Source organism: Pleurodeles waltl, chromosome 4_1 (genome assembly GCF_031143425.1).
Source record: "Pleurodeles waltl isolate 20211129_DDA chromosome 4_1, aPleWal1.hap1.20221129, whole genome shotgun sequence".
Lineage (NCBI taxonomy): Eukaryota > Metazoa > Chordata > Amphibia > Caudata > Salamandridae > Pleurodeles > Pleurodeles waltl.
The window spans coordinates 778,359,473-778,375,536 of record NC_090442.1 but is presented as its reverse complement, the minus strand read 5'-3'; the positions used below and the strand labels follow the sequence as shown (position 1 = coordinate 778,375,536).

At 42.0% G+C, this 16,064-nt stretch overlaps 1 protein-coding gene across 3 annotated transcripts in view; it reads left to right on the top strand.

Annotated features, from left to right (window-relative positions):
* LOC138288162 (arylsulfatase A-like) overlaps window positions 1-16,064 on the top strand; it is a 234,653-nt gene that overhangs the window by 40,866 nt on the left and 177,723 nt on the right. For 2 of the 3 annotated variants that reach the window (XM_069229471.1, XM_069229469.1), the window contains exon 2: window positions 8,939-9,125. The exons of the other annotated variant lie outside the window; for it this stretch is intronic. The gene's annotated coding sequence lies outside the window, so the exon portion shown is untranslated. The remainder of the gene's footprint in view (window positions 1-8,938; window positions 9,126-16,064) is intronic. 3 annotated transcript variants of the gene reach the window in all.

Here is a 16,064-nt window from a genome sequence, read left to right as displayed (position 1 = left end):
GGACTGGCGTTCCGCCAACGCCCTCTTCTAATCTCTATGTACGCAGTTGACATTGCGCTGTATGTGCGTGAGCTGCAGACAAATCTTGATGTACTTCTTGATAAGATAGTGCATTTCGGCGCTCTCCCTGGCATTGCGATCAACTGTTCAAAGTCGGTGGTGATGCCCCTTACTAATAATACGATACGATCCCCTTCCCAATATCTGATCTGTTGGACGGATGAGCCAGTACGCTACCTAGGCTGAGTCTAGATGTGGAGACACTTTGGTTGGCTAACTGTGGAAGGGCCATCGATTGGATGGCAGAAAAGGTGGAGGCATGGCGTTCACTACCTCTTTCGCTCACGAGACATATAGCCATTGCCAAAATGGTAGTGCTGCCTAAGTTCCTATATTTATTTGTGAATATTCTTCTCCATCTTACTACAGGCTTTCTGTGGCGACTCCGTTCCGCTCTGATATGGCTGGCTTTGACGCTGCCCTTCAAACTGGGGGGCCTCGCTGCTCCTGATTTGGAACTCTACTGTCATTGCGCCCAGGCACATTTTGCATATTACTGGATACGCCCTATTCGATATCTGCTGCACCTCGCCCCTGAAAGTGATGCGGTGTGGCCTGATGGACTGTCTCTAGTCCTTGGGAACCCCTCTCGGCCAAGACCTCGTAGAGTAGACACAGTGACATGCACGGCAAGGGCATGGACTGTTTTGTTGCGCCGTAGTGGTGTGCCTGAACCCTTCGCTTCATCGATGTCTGTACTGGATGTCGCCGACTAGCGGATGTTTCGGTATGTGAGACTGCGCAGCTTTCTTAGAGATTCCAATTTGACTAAACTGGGAGACTGGTTTGTGGAAGGGCGGTTGGTCTCCCCAGAGGGAGCGCTTGGAGATGGCCATGATAGTGCGCTGCATAGGTTGTATGTGTTACAAGTAGGTGCGATGCTTCGCACGCGTTTCCCTCACCTGCCCGAGACACCATTAGTATGCCAGGCTCTGGAAATGCTATGCTGTGCGCAGTCCCCGCGTAAGTTAATTACTAAGTTGTACAACTGTGCTCAGAGTCAACACGGTGAAACTGTACTGTCTGTTAAGAATAGATGGGAGAAAGCTATCGGTGAGGTCGTCTCCGAGGAGGAATGGCGGAAATGCTGTGCGCACATGAGAGCTTTGTCGCCCAACTATAGGCTGCATCTTATCCATTTCAAATTCCTGCATCGCGTATATTATACCCCACAAAGGCTATACACCATGGGTCTGCACTCAGATGCATGCTGTGAGAGATGTTGCGCCCCTGACACTGACTTTTTGCACCTTTCATGGAACTGTCAGTATGTTCATACTTATTGGGTGGAGGTAATGCATTTGATTGAAGAGATGACTGGCTTGGATTTACCCTTTACCTCCAAATTAGCACTCCTTGGATGCGTTGGGAGGGTGCCCCTCGGCTTATAGGAGACTGGTAGGCCTGCTGTTGCTACTAGCTTAAGCGCAGGGTTGCGATGTGCTGGGGCCACGGCCGTGCTCCCCGCGGATCGGACTGGCTCCGAGATGCCACATTTTGCCAGGAACAATTAATGATATTTAGGGAGCTGACCCCTGAGGGTTCTCGGCCAAGGGATATATGGGCTCCGTTGCGTTCCTTCCTGGAGTCTGAAGTGAGAGACTCGGGATACAACTCCATTGGGCTACGTCTACTGTCACTCTACCTGTCATAACTATTCACTAGAGGCAAGATAGATATGTATAAAAGAATGACTGAACCACTTTCCTGCGTCTCCTATCTACCCGCCCTTCACCCCCTTTCTTCCTGATGGCCGCTGATATGGCTCTCTGCTCATGAACGCTTGTTTGACTTAGAATTGTCACTGATTTTGTGTTAATTACTGAGATTATACTAATATTGATGATATTTTAACTTGTGATGTATAGCTGGATGTGAGGTAGATAATCCTTATGACACTTATTGGCTGTTCTGAGCTATATAACGGTAATTATGCATAACACGGGACCACTGGAAATATCGTTTTGATTTTCTTGTTCATTGAACGTTCTGTGTTATTTATCTTTATAAAATGAATAAATATATATATTTTTTTAAACAAAAAAACTGCTCATTTATTGCCCTCTGTTTGTTTATCTGCGATTCAACTCTAATTCAACCCAATCCATACATTTTCCTCCAGTACCTTTCTTCCTTTACACACAGGGTTTCCCTTTTAAGATTGCTATTTTTTTCAAATTCCAAACCATCCCATTATTTAATTGGACAGCATTCAGAAGGGCCTTAACAATTCTTATAGGAGTGCAATACTGAATTTCTCCTTGTGTACTTTCCATGGTTTCTTTACTGTGACCCACATTCCTACTTCTACATTAGCCTTACAAGAGCCTCTCTGAAGATCATATTGTTCTTTATATTTGATATGGGCATTGCTAATCCTTTTCCTTACTTCATCAACGGACACACTGTTCCTATTGTCTACTTCCAACCAGTCAGGATTACATTGAGTCCTAGCACTTCTACCACATGTGACGTCAAAATGTGTAACCCCCAACACACTATTAAACAAAGTCCTGGAAATCCAGATAGTTTTCTTCACTCACAACTCCCAGTCCTCATTACTGCTCTTAGCAAGCTTTATAGCACACTTGAGCACTGTATTAATTCATTTAATAATTCTGTTCCCACTGAGATTATAGAGGTACGTGGTATAGTGTTCAGTGCCTACTCTTTAAAAGTAGCATTTATCTTTACTAGAAGTAAACGGTACCCTATTATCACTTGTTACCTGCGTCAGTAAATCCTCTTCAGCAAACACTCCATTTATGAAGTTTAATTCTTCATCCGTAACAACTTTATTTACCACTTTTAATATCAGCCATCTTGAAAACACGTCTATTTGTGCAATAATATACTTAGATTAAGCACCCGTTGGGCCCAAGATATCAATTGCCCCTATATCCCCTGGCTTCTTAAGAATGTTAGGCTCACACATATACGGTCTCAAAGTAGACAAGGATTTATCAGCATTAGCACAAGCTGTACAGTTCCTTACCAGCCTCTCTATATTCACATCCATCTCAGACCACCAACATTTTTTTACATCCTGCTTTGTTTTAACAATACTATAATTTCTGTCACGGCACAGATTGATGATATTCACATTCAAAGTATCAAGGGGTACCACTTATTCCCTTATTTTATGATGAAATCAATTCCCTGTCAATTCATTCCTGACTTTTCACGTGTTTCAAAGCAGGTTTTAAAGCACACTTACTTAGTCAACAATTTGATTCATAGCTGATACTTTCCTGCAACATAGAATGTTTTATATATTTCTCCTTACACTCTTTTTCCTTTAATTGCAGGCATACCCAGGTTATGTTTTAAGGCAATGCAAAATTCTTCCCACCAATTCATTATGGATTCTTTAATATCTGAGGCCATTCCAGATAAAAACAAAATCTGCATTCACATTCTTCTTTTCTGGAACATACTCCACTTTGTAACTAATCTTGCAACCTCACGGACATTCTGCCAATCCTTATAGATGCCTTAACCATACACTCAGTGGTTAACAATTTCACCAAAGGTTTGTGTTGTGTACATAGCACATATTGTTTACCCCAGACAAAAGATTTCAAATATTCTAAAGCCCATACACAAGCCAGGCTCTCCTTCTCGATCACGGAGTACTTCTACTAGGATCAAAGCATGTGAGGCAAAAGCTATGGTAATTTCTCGCCCATCTCTATTCTTTTGCATCATGACACACCCTAGGCCCTTACTGCTGGCATCAGTGGTGACAATGATCAACAACTACCGAAGGAAACTGTTTAGAGTTGGAGCGCTAGCTATAGCATTTTTTATGTCATCAAAATGGTCCTGGTACTCCCTACTCCAGACAAATTTAGATCTGTCTGATAATAGGTTTTATGTGCAAATTGTTTTACATATCTGGCATACTATTCAGATAACCCCAAAAAGGATTCTAGCTCATCCTTATTCAGGGGTGCTTTAAATATGGCTTCCACTAAGGACAGTTTGGGTTTAATGCCCTCCTTACATAACACAAGTCCAGAATAAGTGACAGATTTCATGGCAATTTTTTCATTTGGAATATTTGATTGACAGCCCCCAGTTCACCAAGATGTTCAATACTTCCTATAAAATATCATCATGTTTCTATTTTTGTCCTTCCCAAAAATCAAGATGATATCCTGAAAAAAATTAACATTCTTCATTCTACCAAAAATTTGGTACATTAACCGCCGAAAAACTGCAGCCGCCGAAGCCAATCCAAACACCATCCTTTCATATTGAGTTTTGTAGCATTACAGAGCATGAAAGACACAGTGCCTGTATATGTTTTATAATTGTTACTTAATTCACTCATGCACAAGTCGTACACGTCTCTTATCAGAGTTTGAGCTCGTGTTACAACAGCCCGAAGTATAACAACATAATACAAGCATTTTCAATGCAATAGGTCTCACATTTGTAAGAGTTTGAGCAATTGGTATTGTAAATGGGTAATTTGACTTTTTTGCATATAAATTGGTCTCCTTTGTGATTAATCTTGTCCTATCTTGCTATATAATTTCCAGTGGCTTTGAATATAATTTAAGTATTTCTATCTTAAGCAAAATATCATCTAATTTAAACTTTTATTCTGAAAATAGAATTACACTTTTACCAAACAATTATTAGAGTTGATGGCTGGCTAATATATTTTTTTAAAGGACAAAATACAGCTATGGAGGAGTAACAAAAGAAATAAACTAGAAGGTTCCCAAAATATTAAGCATTATAGTGTTGCAAGGATGATATGTTGTCTTGAATTATGGTTATAATTGTAATAAGGATAGATTATTAAAATATATACAATTATTATGTAAGCTGTTTAAAAGCCTCTAGTAGAAATATACTTTTGATATTAGATTGAAATGTTGAAAATAGCCCTTCGAGTTCACAAAACTAACACTAGTTTTTTGAAAAAAATATAGTTATGTAACCTGTCAGTTAATCCCGAGAGGGCATTAGTAAATGAAAAGATAATGGCAGAAAGTGATGCAGTGTAATTATTTATCTATTCCCTATAGTGCTTAGCACCAAGACAGAGTAAGATAACCAGAGGAGAGAGCTAGTGACGTAGAGAGAAATAGAGAAAGAGAGAGGTAGAGAAAAAGAGAGCGAGAAAGAGAAAGTAAGAAATAGAGTGCTAGAGATAGAGCTAGAGAAAGAGAGATAAATAAAAACGAGAAGAGAGTGATAGAGAAAGAAAGAAAAAAGTAAGAAAGTGAAAGAGCGATGGAGAGAGAGGAGGAAGAGAGATAGGAGGGAGAGAATATAAGAGAGAGGAAGAGAAGAAGATAGAGCAGAGAGAGGAAGAGTTAGAGGAGGGCGAGAGAAAGGAGGAAAAGAGAGAAAGAAAGATAGAGGAATAGAGATAATAAAGAGAGAAATAATGAGAAAGAAAGAGAGCGAGAGAAAGATAGATAAAGAGACCGAGATTGATATAGATATACAGGTAAAATAAAGAATGAATCAAAGAGAGAAATAAAGAAAGAGAGAGAAATAGAGAGAAGTGAGAGAGTGAGAGAAATAGAGTAAAAAGATAGAGAGGAGTAACATAGAGAAGGGAGCGAGAGAGAGAAATAGAGAGCGAAAGAGAGGGTGAAAGAGATATTAAGAAAAAGTATGAGAGATTAATGGAGAGAGATAGAAAGAGAGCAATATAGAGCTGGAGAGAGAAACTAAAGCAAGAGGAGAGAGGCGAAAGAGATATGGGGAGAGAGGAATAGATGAGGAAAGGAAAGAGAGCAAGTGTGAGGAGGGAGAGAGATAGATGGGAGAGAAACAGAAAGAGAAAGATAGAGATAGAGAGAAAAGGAGAAAGGGGGAGAGAGAAAAAGAGAGAGAAGTAGATAAAAATGTAGTATAACAGTAGTAGAAGCTTTGTGTGTGTGTATATATATATATATATATTTCTTCAACAGATGGACAGATAGCCATCTGACGGCTGCACCGATCCCATCAAGTATCTCCCAAATCTCGAAATCGATTAAATCCAATGCGCTCGTATTTAGTTCATGAATTTATTTTGTTATACAGGTAACACAGAGTCCTGAGTGTGATGTCTGTCGACGCGTTTCGGCAAAACGCCTTCTACTATATATATACACATAGAGACAGGAAGAGGAAGAGAAACAGAGGAGAGATAAAAAAGAGAGAAAGACAGAAGAGAAACCGAAAAAGATAGAAAAAGGAGAGAAGAAGCGAGAAAGATAGAGAAAAAGAAAGAAATAGTGAGGAGGGAGAGGCAGATATATAGAAAGAGATAGATGGAAAAAGACAAAGAGCGTGAAAGGGGTAGAAATAGAGAAATAAAGAGAAAGACAAACAGAGAAAGTGAAAGAAAGAAAAACAGTGATAGAGAAAGAGAGAGATGAGGAAGAGAGAGAGGAGGTAGAGAATATAAGAGAGGAAGAGAAGAAGATAGGGCATAGAGAGAGAGAGAGTTAGAAGAGGGAGATACTGAGAGAGGAGGGAGAGAAAGAGAGAAAAATAGAGAAGTAAAGAGATAGGAAAAAAGAGTGAGAAAATGAGAAGGAGAGAAAGAAAGAAATAGAGCAGGAGAGAAAGACAGCTAGAGAGAGAAAGATTGTGATAGTGATAGTGGTATAGATAAATAGGTAAAGAGAGAAAAAATGAAAGAGAAATAAAGAAAGAGAAACAAAGAAAGAGAAACGGAGTGGAACAGAGAGAGTAAAAGAGATAAAGAGGAGTAAAATAGAGAGTGGAGAGTGAGAACTATATAGAAAGAGATAGAGAAAGAGACACTAAAATAGTTTAAAATAGAGATAAATACAGAGGGTTTGAAAGATAGAGAAAGACATAGAGAAAGAAACAGAAATAGAGTGAAAGCAATATAGAGCGAAAATAGAATGAGAGGAGGAAGAGAGAGGCAAGAAATAGTCAGATAAAAAGAGTGAGAGAGATAGAGAACAGTAGATAAAGAGAGTGGTAGCGAGAAAGAGAGAGAATTAGATGAGTTAGAGAAAAATAAAGAGAGGAGGAAGAGATTGAAATAGAGAGAGATCGAACAAGAGTAAAAAGAGAAATTTTAAAATATTTAAAAAGTGAGAGAAAGTGAAAGAATGAGATAGAGATGAGGAGTAAGAGAGAGAGTAGGTAGAGATAGTGATAGAGAGAGTAAAAGAAGAGAGCTCGATAGAGAGAAAGAGAAAAAGCTTAATGAGAAAGAGATTGAAAGCTAAAGATAGAAAGAAATATATAAAGAAATTGAGAAAAAGATAGAGTAAGAGATTGAAAAAGATAAATAGAAAGAGAGAGAGAGAGAATAGAGATAGAGGGGTGGAGATTTGGGGGGAGTAGAGAAAAATAGAATAGAGAAAGAAATTGAGGGAGTAAAGAGAACACAAATGTTATTGTATTTTATGGAGACGATAACTTTATAAATGAGAAAAACAATGTGCTTGAAAAGTAAAGAAACATAGCAGATATAGGCCCTCATTATGAATCTGGCGGCTCACAGTGGCCGGCAGACCGCCGCAGTAGTGGCGGTCCGTCTGCCCACCCTATTATGACTGTGACGAAAATGCCACAGTGGAAACGCTTCCACCGCCAGGCTCCCGCCACCAGGCAGCCTGGCTGTAGTGGCGTTTCAGATCCGACAGGGCAGTGCTGCAAGCAGATTGAGTCTCTTTTTGCCAGCCTTTTCCTGGCGGTTTACACCGGTGGGTGACTTGGGCCCACTTGGGGGCCCCATTGTGTATTTCACTGCCCGAATGTGAAATGCGCGACGGGTGCTGCTGCACCCACAGCACTGCCACATTGGCGCCGGCTCCATTTGGAGCCGGCGTCAATGTAAAAGCTCTTTTTCCCGCAGGGCTGGTGGATGGAAACACTGTTTCCGTCTGCCGACCCAGCGGAAACATCATTACAGGGCCGGTGGGGGCATCGTTGTCCTGGCACTCTTTCCTTGACCGTCAGCACGGTGCCGTCATCATAATGAGGGCCATAGTATAGGTAGGAATGCAAGCTTTACATAAATATATACTCTATTATAGGTAGCAACAGTGCACGTTTCCTTTATGAAGCAGATACAGCATAGCAGCAGTGCAATCGTTATCTACAGCAGAGTAGTAGTGTAAACATCCCTCACATATAGTAGATACAATAAACTTGGTAGTGGTGTAAGCTTCTGTTACACATAGCAGATTCAGAATAGCATCAGTGCAGTATTACCTGATATATTGAATAACAGCAATGTATTGGATTGTTTTGGAATTTGTAACAGCATCAAACCAACAAATTCACAGTTTGTGTGTTAATTGTGGCATTCTTTTTTTTTTTCCTCTGTATTTTCACTTTGCTGAGTTGTGTTTGTATACTGAAATAAAATTAATCTGTTTAAATGTATTGTAAGTTTGTTGAGTTGTGTTTGTAAAACAAATTTATATTAAACTATGTAAATCTATGGCTAAAACATCACAGGTGGTCAAAAATGGATGTGGGGTGGGGAGTGTAATGATATGTGAGTTTTGACCACTAACTCCATGTTGCACATAGCCTAGCAGCACACCGTCACATTAGTGACCACCAGATTAATTTTGCCTATTGACTTTATTTTAGCATTAGCCACTGCCACGTTAAAAGCTGAAAGTAGTTTTCCACATTGTACAATGTGCACACGTTTTTATTTTTTGTGTTCTTTCCCACCAAAGGCTTATGCTGATAAGAATATACTCAAATGACAGGGAACGGTCTTGTTTTGAATTGGCCCCTTGGGATTGTGGCAAAGTCCTGACGTGTTATTTTCAAAGCTGGCCTAAAGCAATCAGCATTTTTTCAATAAATTATCTTCTGCAATGAGAGGAAGGGACTAAAATTGTCCTCTCTTGTTTGTTCAAAGTATAAGAGGCCGAGACCAGATGGACCGGGGACAGAGAGTGTTTACAGATCTCAGGCATATCCAGGACGCTGGAGTGTGTCATCCTTCCCGTGAGGATAATTGATCTCTCTCTCCTTGATCGATTCTGGGATCTGGCGATCTGATACTGAATAGGAGGGAGATGAAGCAGTGATGCCCTTGCCTCATGGTGATGCATATTTTTTAATTCATTATTTGCTTTGCATTATAATATAGATACATATACTTTATGTGTATATTGCGGTGGAGAATCATTTGTACATGTTTTCATTTAATTGCTGTGACCATATTTAAGCATGTGCTTTCAGGATGCTAATCTCCTTTTACAAACCTTGCAACCTGAAATAATAAATGTCTTCTTTGAACTAAGAAGTGCATTCCAGAGATTTTTGTAAGTGCATGAGTTTTTCAGCTGGCTCATTAGTGAAGCAAAACCGGGAGTAAAGTGGGGTGTAAAGGCTTTGAGTCCTTATTTGTACTGGTAGTTTGAAGCCTTGCTGCTTGAGCAACCAGGAAGGTCGTTGCCATGTCAATTTACTTTATTTGCACCACGTAGTAAAGGAAATGCCAACTCTAAAAAGTAGTTAACTCACCTTTTAGTACAATGATAGCATTATGATTAGGGTGAGGTCACAAATGTTTCTTAGTGCATGTTTAAAAATTTACATTTGTAATAAATACGTCAAATAGGGTTGTGAATTCATTTAAGGCGGGTGCTGTAGTGTAGGTGAATGCAGCTGTGTTTACTGTTATCCATGTGACTAATATATTATTATTACTACGCGTACGGTGTTTTGCCTAATATTTTGTGGTGTTAGTTTGTGTGTTTTTTTTTATTGGTAAGTGCCACAGCAAACATGCTGGATCAACCTTAAGCATGTTTGTGCTATTGTGTGCTTAAGCAGAATTTTCATGTGTGTGCTCTGTAAGAAGCTGTGTTGGTTTCGAGTGTGGCCGGGTTCTTAAAGCATACACGAGCTGTACTGGAAAGCCATGGGTGAGCTAACAAATCAAAATGGAGAGGCGAGCTAAGGGTCCAGCTTGGCTCTGAGGACGTGTTCACAACTTACATCCTATAGCAAACATCATTGATAAAGACTCTTCAATGTTAAAACAAAAAGTGTAGGATTAACAACATCCAATTAAACCCGTTCATTTAATAATGTTGTAACAACCACCTCAATCCCCAGTTATTGTATGCCTGCTGCATAAAACTGTTACAATGCATGTATTAGAAGTGAATCCTGTGTGTATAAATAATAAAAAAGGAGTGTCAAATAGCAAGTCACCGTAAAATGTATTAGCACCTTGTAGTAGTGAAAATGCCCCCCAAAAGTGGTAACTTAAATTGCAACACAGTAAAAATACGAAATATACTTTTAATTTGTAGCGCACAATATTAGAAAGAGCGCACCGAACACGCTAAGCTTTCAAAGAGCTACTCTAGGCGATACCTTGTTTATTTACGTTTTTGTGTCATGTCACTATTTTTCCATGACACCGTTTAATAGTTATTATATATTTCAGAAATCACGCATTTCAAAATAATAACAGTACAAAATAATGTCGGATTAACGGCATCCAATGAAACATCTTCATTTTATAACATTAAAAAATATAAATTTAACGCACAAAACACAGTAAGCTTCGCATAAGAAGCAACAAAGAGGGAAGAGGAATACAGGGGGAGTTAGGTGGTGGGAGTGATGGGAAGCTACAACGTGGAATTTAACGCAACATCAAAGCAAGTTTGCACTTAATAAAACTTCAATGCAGTATGTCCACCACGGAGCACGGAGAGACAAAATAAATGAGTAACGTTGCAGGCGGTTAAAAATGTATGTGGTGGGGGAAGGGTGAAGGTGTGAAGTCCCGGGGGCCACCTTTGTCCTGGTGGTGTGGAACCCTACTACAGCCAGGAAGGTCGTCGCCATCACAATTTAAGTTGTTGTAATATGCAAGTTAACACTAAAAAAATGTGTAATTTGAGATAATTAAATCAAATGTACAGCACACACTGTATACCAAAAAGTGCTAAATAAAGTATAGCAGAACCCTCTCCTACATTTATTTATACTTAAGGCATATGCAAAATTATTTATCCCCCCAAAAATACACACACAAAGCAGAAGCCAAATTCTGATAAGCTATATATTCTAAAAGCGTGTCCAATGGCGGCTACTGATAAGTATTGGAACTAAACACGTAGACTTGAGCGTTTCGAAAATCTATGAAGGATTGGTAAAAGGCAAAATATTAAATATGCATTTTAAAAATGTTTGTAGCACACAATTTAACATGTACAATTGCTGTCGGAATAACAGCATCCAATCAAACGCGTCCATTTTATAACATGCTGTAGGAAGTTGGCTCTGTATGTGCTATTTCAAAGTAAGGAATAGCATGCACAGAGTCCAAGGGTTCCCTTTAGAGGTAAAATAGTGGTAAAAAGAGATAATACTAATGCTCTATTTTGTGGTAGTGTGGTCGAGCAGTAGGCTTATCCAAGGAGTAGTGTTAAGCATTTGTTGTACATACACATTGACAATAAATGAGGTACACACACTCAGAGACAAATCCAGCCAATAGGTTTTGTATAGAAAAATATATTTTCTTAGTTTATTTTAAGAACCACAGGTTCAAATTTAACATGTAATATCTTGTTTGAAAGGTATTGCAGGTAAGTACATTAGGAACTTTGAATCATTTCAATTGCATGTATACTTTTCAAGTTATTCACAAATAGCTATTTTAAAAGTGGACACTGCAATTTTCACAGTTCCTGGGGGAGGTAAGTTTTTGTTAGTTTTACCAGGTAAGTACGACACTTACAGGGTTCAGTTCTTGGTCCAAGGTAGCCCACCGTTGGGGGTTCAGAGCAACCCCAAAGTTACCACACCAGCAGCTCAGGGCCGGTCAGGTGCAGAGTTCAAAGTGGTGCCCAAAACGCATAGGCTTCAATGGAGAGAAGGGGGTGCCCCGGTTCCAGTCTGCCAGCAGGGCAGTACTCAGAGGATTCAGAGGTCGCTGGTCCCTTTGGAAGGCGTCGCTGGAGCAGAGTTCTTTGGAAGGCAGGAGACAGGCCGGTGAGTTTCTGGAGCCAAGGCAGTTGTTGTCTTCTGGTCTTCCTCTGCAGGGGTTTTCAGCTAGGCAGTCCTTCTTCTTGTTGTTGCAGGAATCTGAATTCTTAGGTTCAGGGAAGCCCTTAAATACTAAATTTAAGGGCGTGTTTAGGTCTGGGGGGTTAGTAGCCAATGGCTACTAGCCCTGAGGGTGGGTACACCCTTTTTGTGCCTCCTCCCAAGGGGAGGGGGTCACATCCCTATTCCTATTGGGGGAATCCTCCATCTGCAAGATGGAGGATTTCTAAAAGTCAGTGTCACCTCAGCTCAGGACACCTTAGGGGCTGTCCTGACTGGCCAGTGACGACTCCTCCTTGTTTTTCTCATTATTTCTCCTGGACTTGCCGCCAAAAGTGGGGGCTGGGTCCAGGGGGCGGGCATCTCCACTAGCTGGAGTGCCCTGGGGCATTGTAACACGAAGCTTGAGCCTTTGAAGCTCACTGCTAGGTGTTACAGTTCCTGCAGGGGGGAGGTGTGAAGCACCTCCACCCAGAGCAGGCTTTGTTTCTGTCCTCAGAGAGCACAAAGGCTCTCACCGCATGAGGTCAGAAACTCGTCTCAGCAGCAGGCTGGCACAGACCAGTCAGTCCTGCACTGAACAATTGGGTAAAATACAGGGTGCATCTCTAAGATGCACTCTGTGTGCATTTTTTAATAAATCCAACACTGGCATCAGTGTGGGTTTATTATTCTGAGAAGTTTGATACCAAACTTCCCAGTATTCAGTGTAGCCATTATGGAGCTGTGGAGTTCGTTTTTGACAGACTCCCAGCCCATATACTCTTATGGCTACCCTGCACTTACAATGTCTAAGGTTTTGCTTAGACACTGTAGGGGCATAGTGCTCATGCACATATGCCCTCACCTGTGGTATAGTGCACCCTGCCTTAGGGCTGTAAGGCCTGCTAGAGGGGTGACTTACCTATGCCACAGGCAGTGTGAGGTTGGCATGGCACCCTGAGGGGAGTGCCATGTCGACTTAGTCATTTTCTCCCCCCCAGCACACACAAGCTGGCAAGCAGTGTGTCTGTGCTGAGTGAGGGGTCCCTAGGGTGGCATAAGACATGCTGCAGCCCTTAGAGACCTTCCCTGGCATCAGGGCCCTTGGTACCAGGGGTACCAGTTACAAGGGACTTACCTGGGTGCCAGGGTTGTGCCAATTGTGGAGACAATGGTACATTTTAGGTGAAAGAACACTGGTGCTGGGGCCTGGTTAGCAGGGTCCCAGCACACTTCTCAGTCAAGTCAGCATCAGTATCAGGCAAAAAGTGGGGGGTAACTGCAACAGGGAGCCATTTCTTTACACAAGCCCCCCCCAGCCCACAGGCCAGGAGACTCAGCCAAAGCTGGGAGAGTCTTCCTAGTCTGTCAGGCGAGGAAGAGTAGAGGAAATAGGCTGGTTTGTTGCAGGGCCTACTCTGCCTTACATCCTCCTTTTCAGGTCATTCCCTCTGGGGAACTGACCCACTTCCACAGTGATAGGACTTAGTCTGAACTGCCTCTTGTCTGTGCTTTTTATGTCTTCACCCATTCTCTCTATTTTGGGGTTAGAGGTATCCACCTCTGCTAATCTTATCTTAGCCAGGGTCACCCCTAGCTTACCCAAAGAGGTTACCCAGAGCTGGAGTAACCCCACCATGAACAACAGGGTCAGGGGGCCTAACTTGCTATTTGGCATGGGGTCAGACCACCATGCCAAGGATAGTGCAGCCATAAAGGCTAACACCCAGCAGAGGCCACTGACAGCTATCAGTGCCCAGAACCACACCTTTAGCTCTTCACCTACAAGGGAAGGGGCTAAGTTACAGGCTTCTTTGGGTTCAGGGTGCCTGTCTGCTGTATTAGAGTGGGGGGTTACCACATCTTGTAGTAAACACCCTTCTTCCACTCTTTCTTCTGTTAGCTGAGGAGCCACCCACTCAGGCTTAACAGTTGCCTGACTAGCCAGGACTTCTTGTGGGTCAGGTTGGACTTTATCAGAGCCACTTTTGGAGTTCTCCCCTACTGGAGCAGAATCTCCTTGGCTTGCTGGAACCTTGGCTAAAGGTTGTCCACCTTTCCTACTCTGTTTCCTTTTCTTTTTCTTCTGGGGCCTACTTGCATTTACTGCAGAGGCAGGCACTCCAGAATCCTTGGGAGAGGACTGGCACTGGACCAGTTCCTCTCTTGGGCTCTGACTAACCTCTGGGTAGTCATTTCCAAGGAGACAATCAAGGGGGAGGTCTGTACTGACTACCACCCTTCTCCAGCTAAAAGTCCCACCCACTTCTATGGGCACAAAAGCCACAGGCCTATCAGTGACACTGTCTGGGCTAACTCTTACTCTGGCCATCTCACCTGGGATGTACTGGTTTGAGAACACCAGCCTGTCATGCACAATAGTGTGACTGGCACAAGTGTCTCTCAGGGCAGTGGCTGGGATTCCATTCACCAGTAGGTGGTGGAAGTGTCTACTTCCCTCTGGAATCTCCAACTCACCTGTTGGGCCCTTTTTCCAGTTGAAGGCTATGAAGACCTCCTCGTCTGAGGAGTCATCCCCAATGGCTACACTGGTCACCCCTGGGATTTTGCTAGGGGGTTTGTTTTTGGGACAAGAAGTGTCCTTGGTGTGGTGCCCTGTCTGTTTACAGTTATGGCACCATGCCTTAGTGGCATCCCAGCTCTTACCCTGGTACCCACCTTTGTTTTGGGTTGTGTCTCTGGGCCCACCCACCTGGTCTGGTTTTTGGGGGCCTACAGGGGACTCTTTTTCTTTGTTTCTAGTGTCACCCACTTTCTCCTGGGGAGGCTTTGTAACCCCTTTCTTTTGGTCACCCCCAGTGGAAGTTTTGGTTACCCTAGTCTTGACCCAGTGGTCTGCCTTCTTTCCCAATTCTTGGGGAGAAATTGGACCTAGGTCTACCAGATACTGATGCAACTTTTCATTGAAGCAGTTACTTAAAATGTGTTCTTTCATAAACAAATTATAAAGCCCAACATAGTCATACACTTCATTTCCAGTTACCCAACCATCCAGTGTTTTCACTGAGTAGTCAACATAATCAACCCAGGTCTGGCTCGAGGATTTTTGAGCCCCCCTGAATCTAATTCTATACTCCTCAGTGGAGAATCCAAAGCCCTCAATCAGGGTACCCTTCATGAGGTCATAAGATTCTGCATCTTTTTTAGAGAGTGTGAGGAGTCTATCCCTACACTTTCCTGTGAACATTTCCCAAAGGAGAGCACCCCAGTGAGATTTGTTCACTTTTCTGGTTTCACAAGCCCTCTCAAAAGCTGTGAACCATTTGGTGATGTCATCACCATCTTCATATTTAGTTACAATCCCTTTGGGGATTTTCAACATGTCAGGAGAATCTCTGACCCTATTTATGTTGCTGCCACCATTGATGGGTCCTAGGCCCATCTCTTGTCTTTCCCTTTCTATGGCTAGGATCTGTCTTTCCAAAGCCAATCTTTTGGCCATCCTGGCTAACTGGATGTCCTCTTCACTGGAGTTATCCTCAGTGATTTCAGAGTTGTTGGTCCCTCCTGTGAGGGAACCAGCATCTCTGACTATTATTTGTGGAGTCAGGGCTTGAGAAGCCCTGTTCTCCCTAGATAGGACTGGTGGGGGGGAATCACCCTCCAAGTCACTATCATCATCCTCTGTGTTGCCATCCTCAGAGGGGTTGGCTCTTTCAAACTCTGCCAACAGCTCCTGGAGCTGTAGTTTGGAAGGTCTGGAGCCCATTGCTATTTTCTTTAGTTTACAGAGTGACCTTAGCTCTCTCATCTGTAGATGGAGGTAAGGTGTGGTGTCGAGTTCCACCACATTCACATCTGTATTAGACATTATGCTTCTAAAAGTTGGAATACTTTTTAAGAAACTAAAACTAGTTCTAGAATCTAATTCAAACTTTTACCAAACTTTTAAACTCTAAAAGAAAATGCTAACAGGGACTAACACAAGGCCCTAGCAGGACTTTTAAGAATTTAGAAAACTTTTC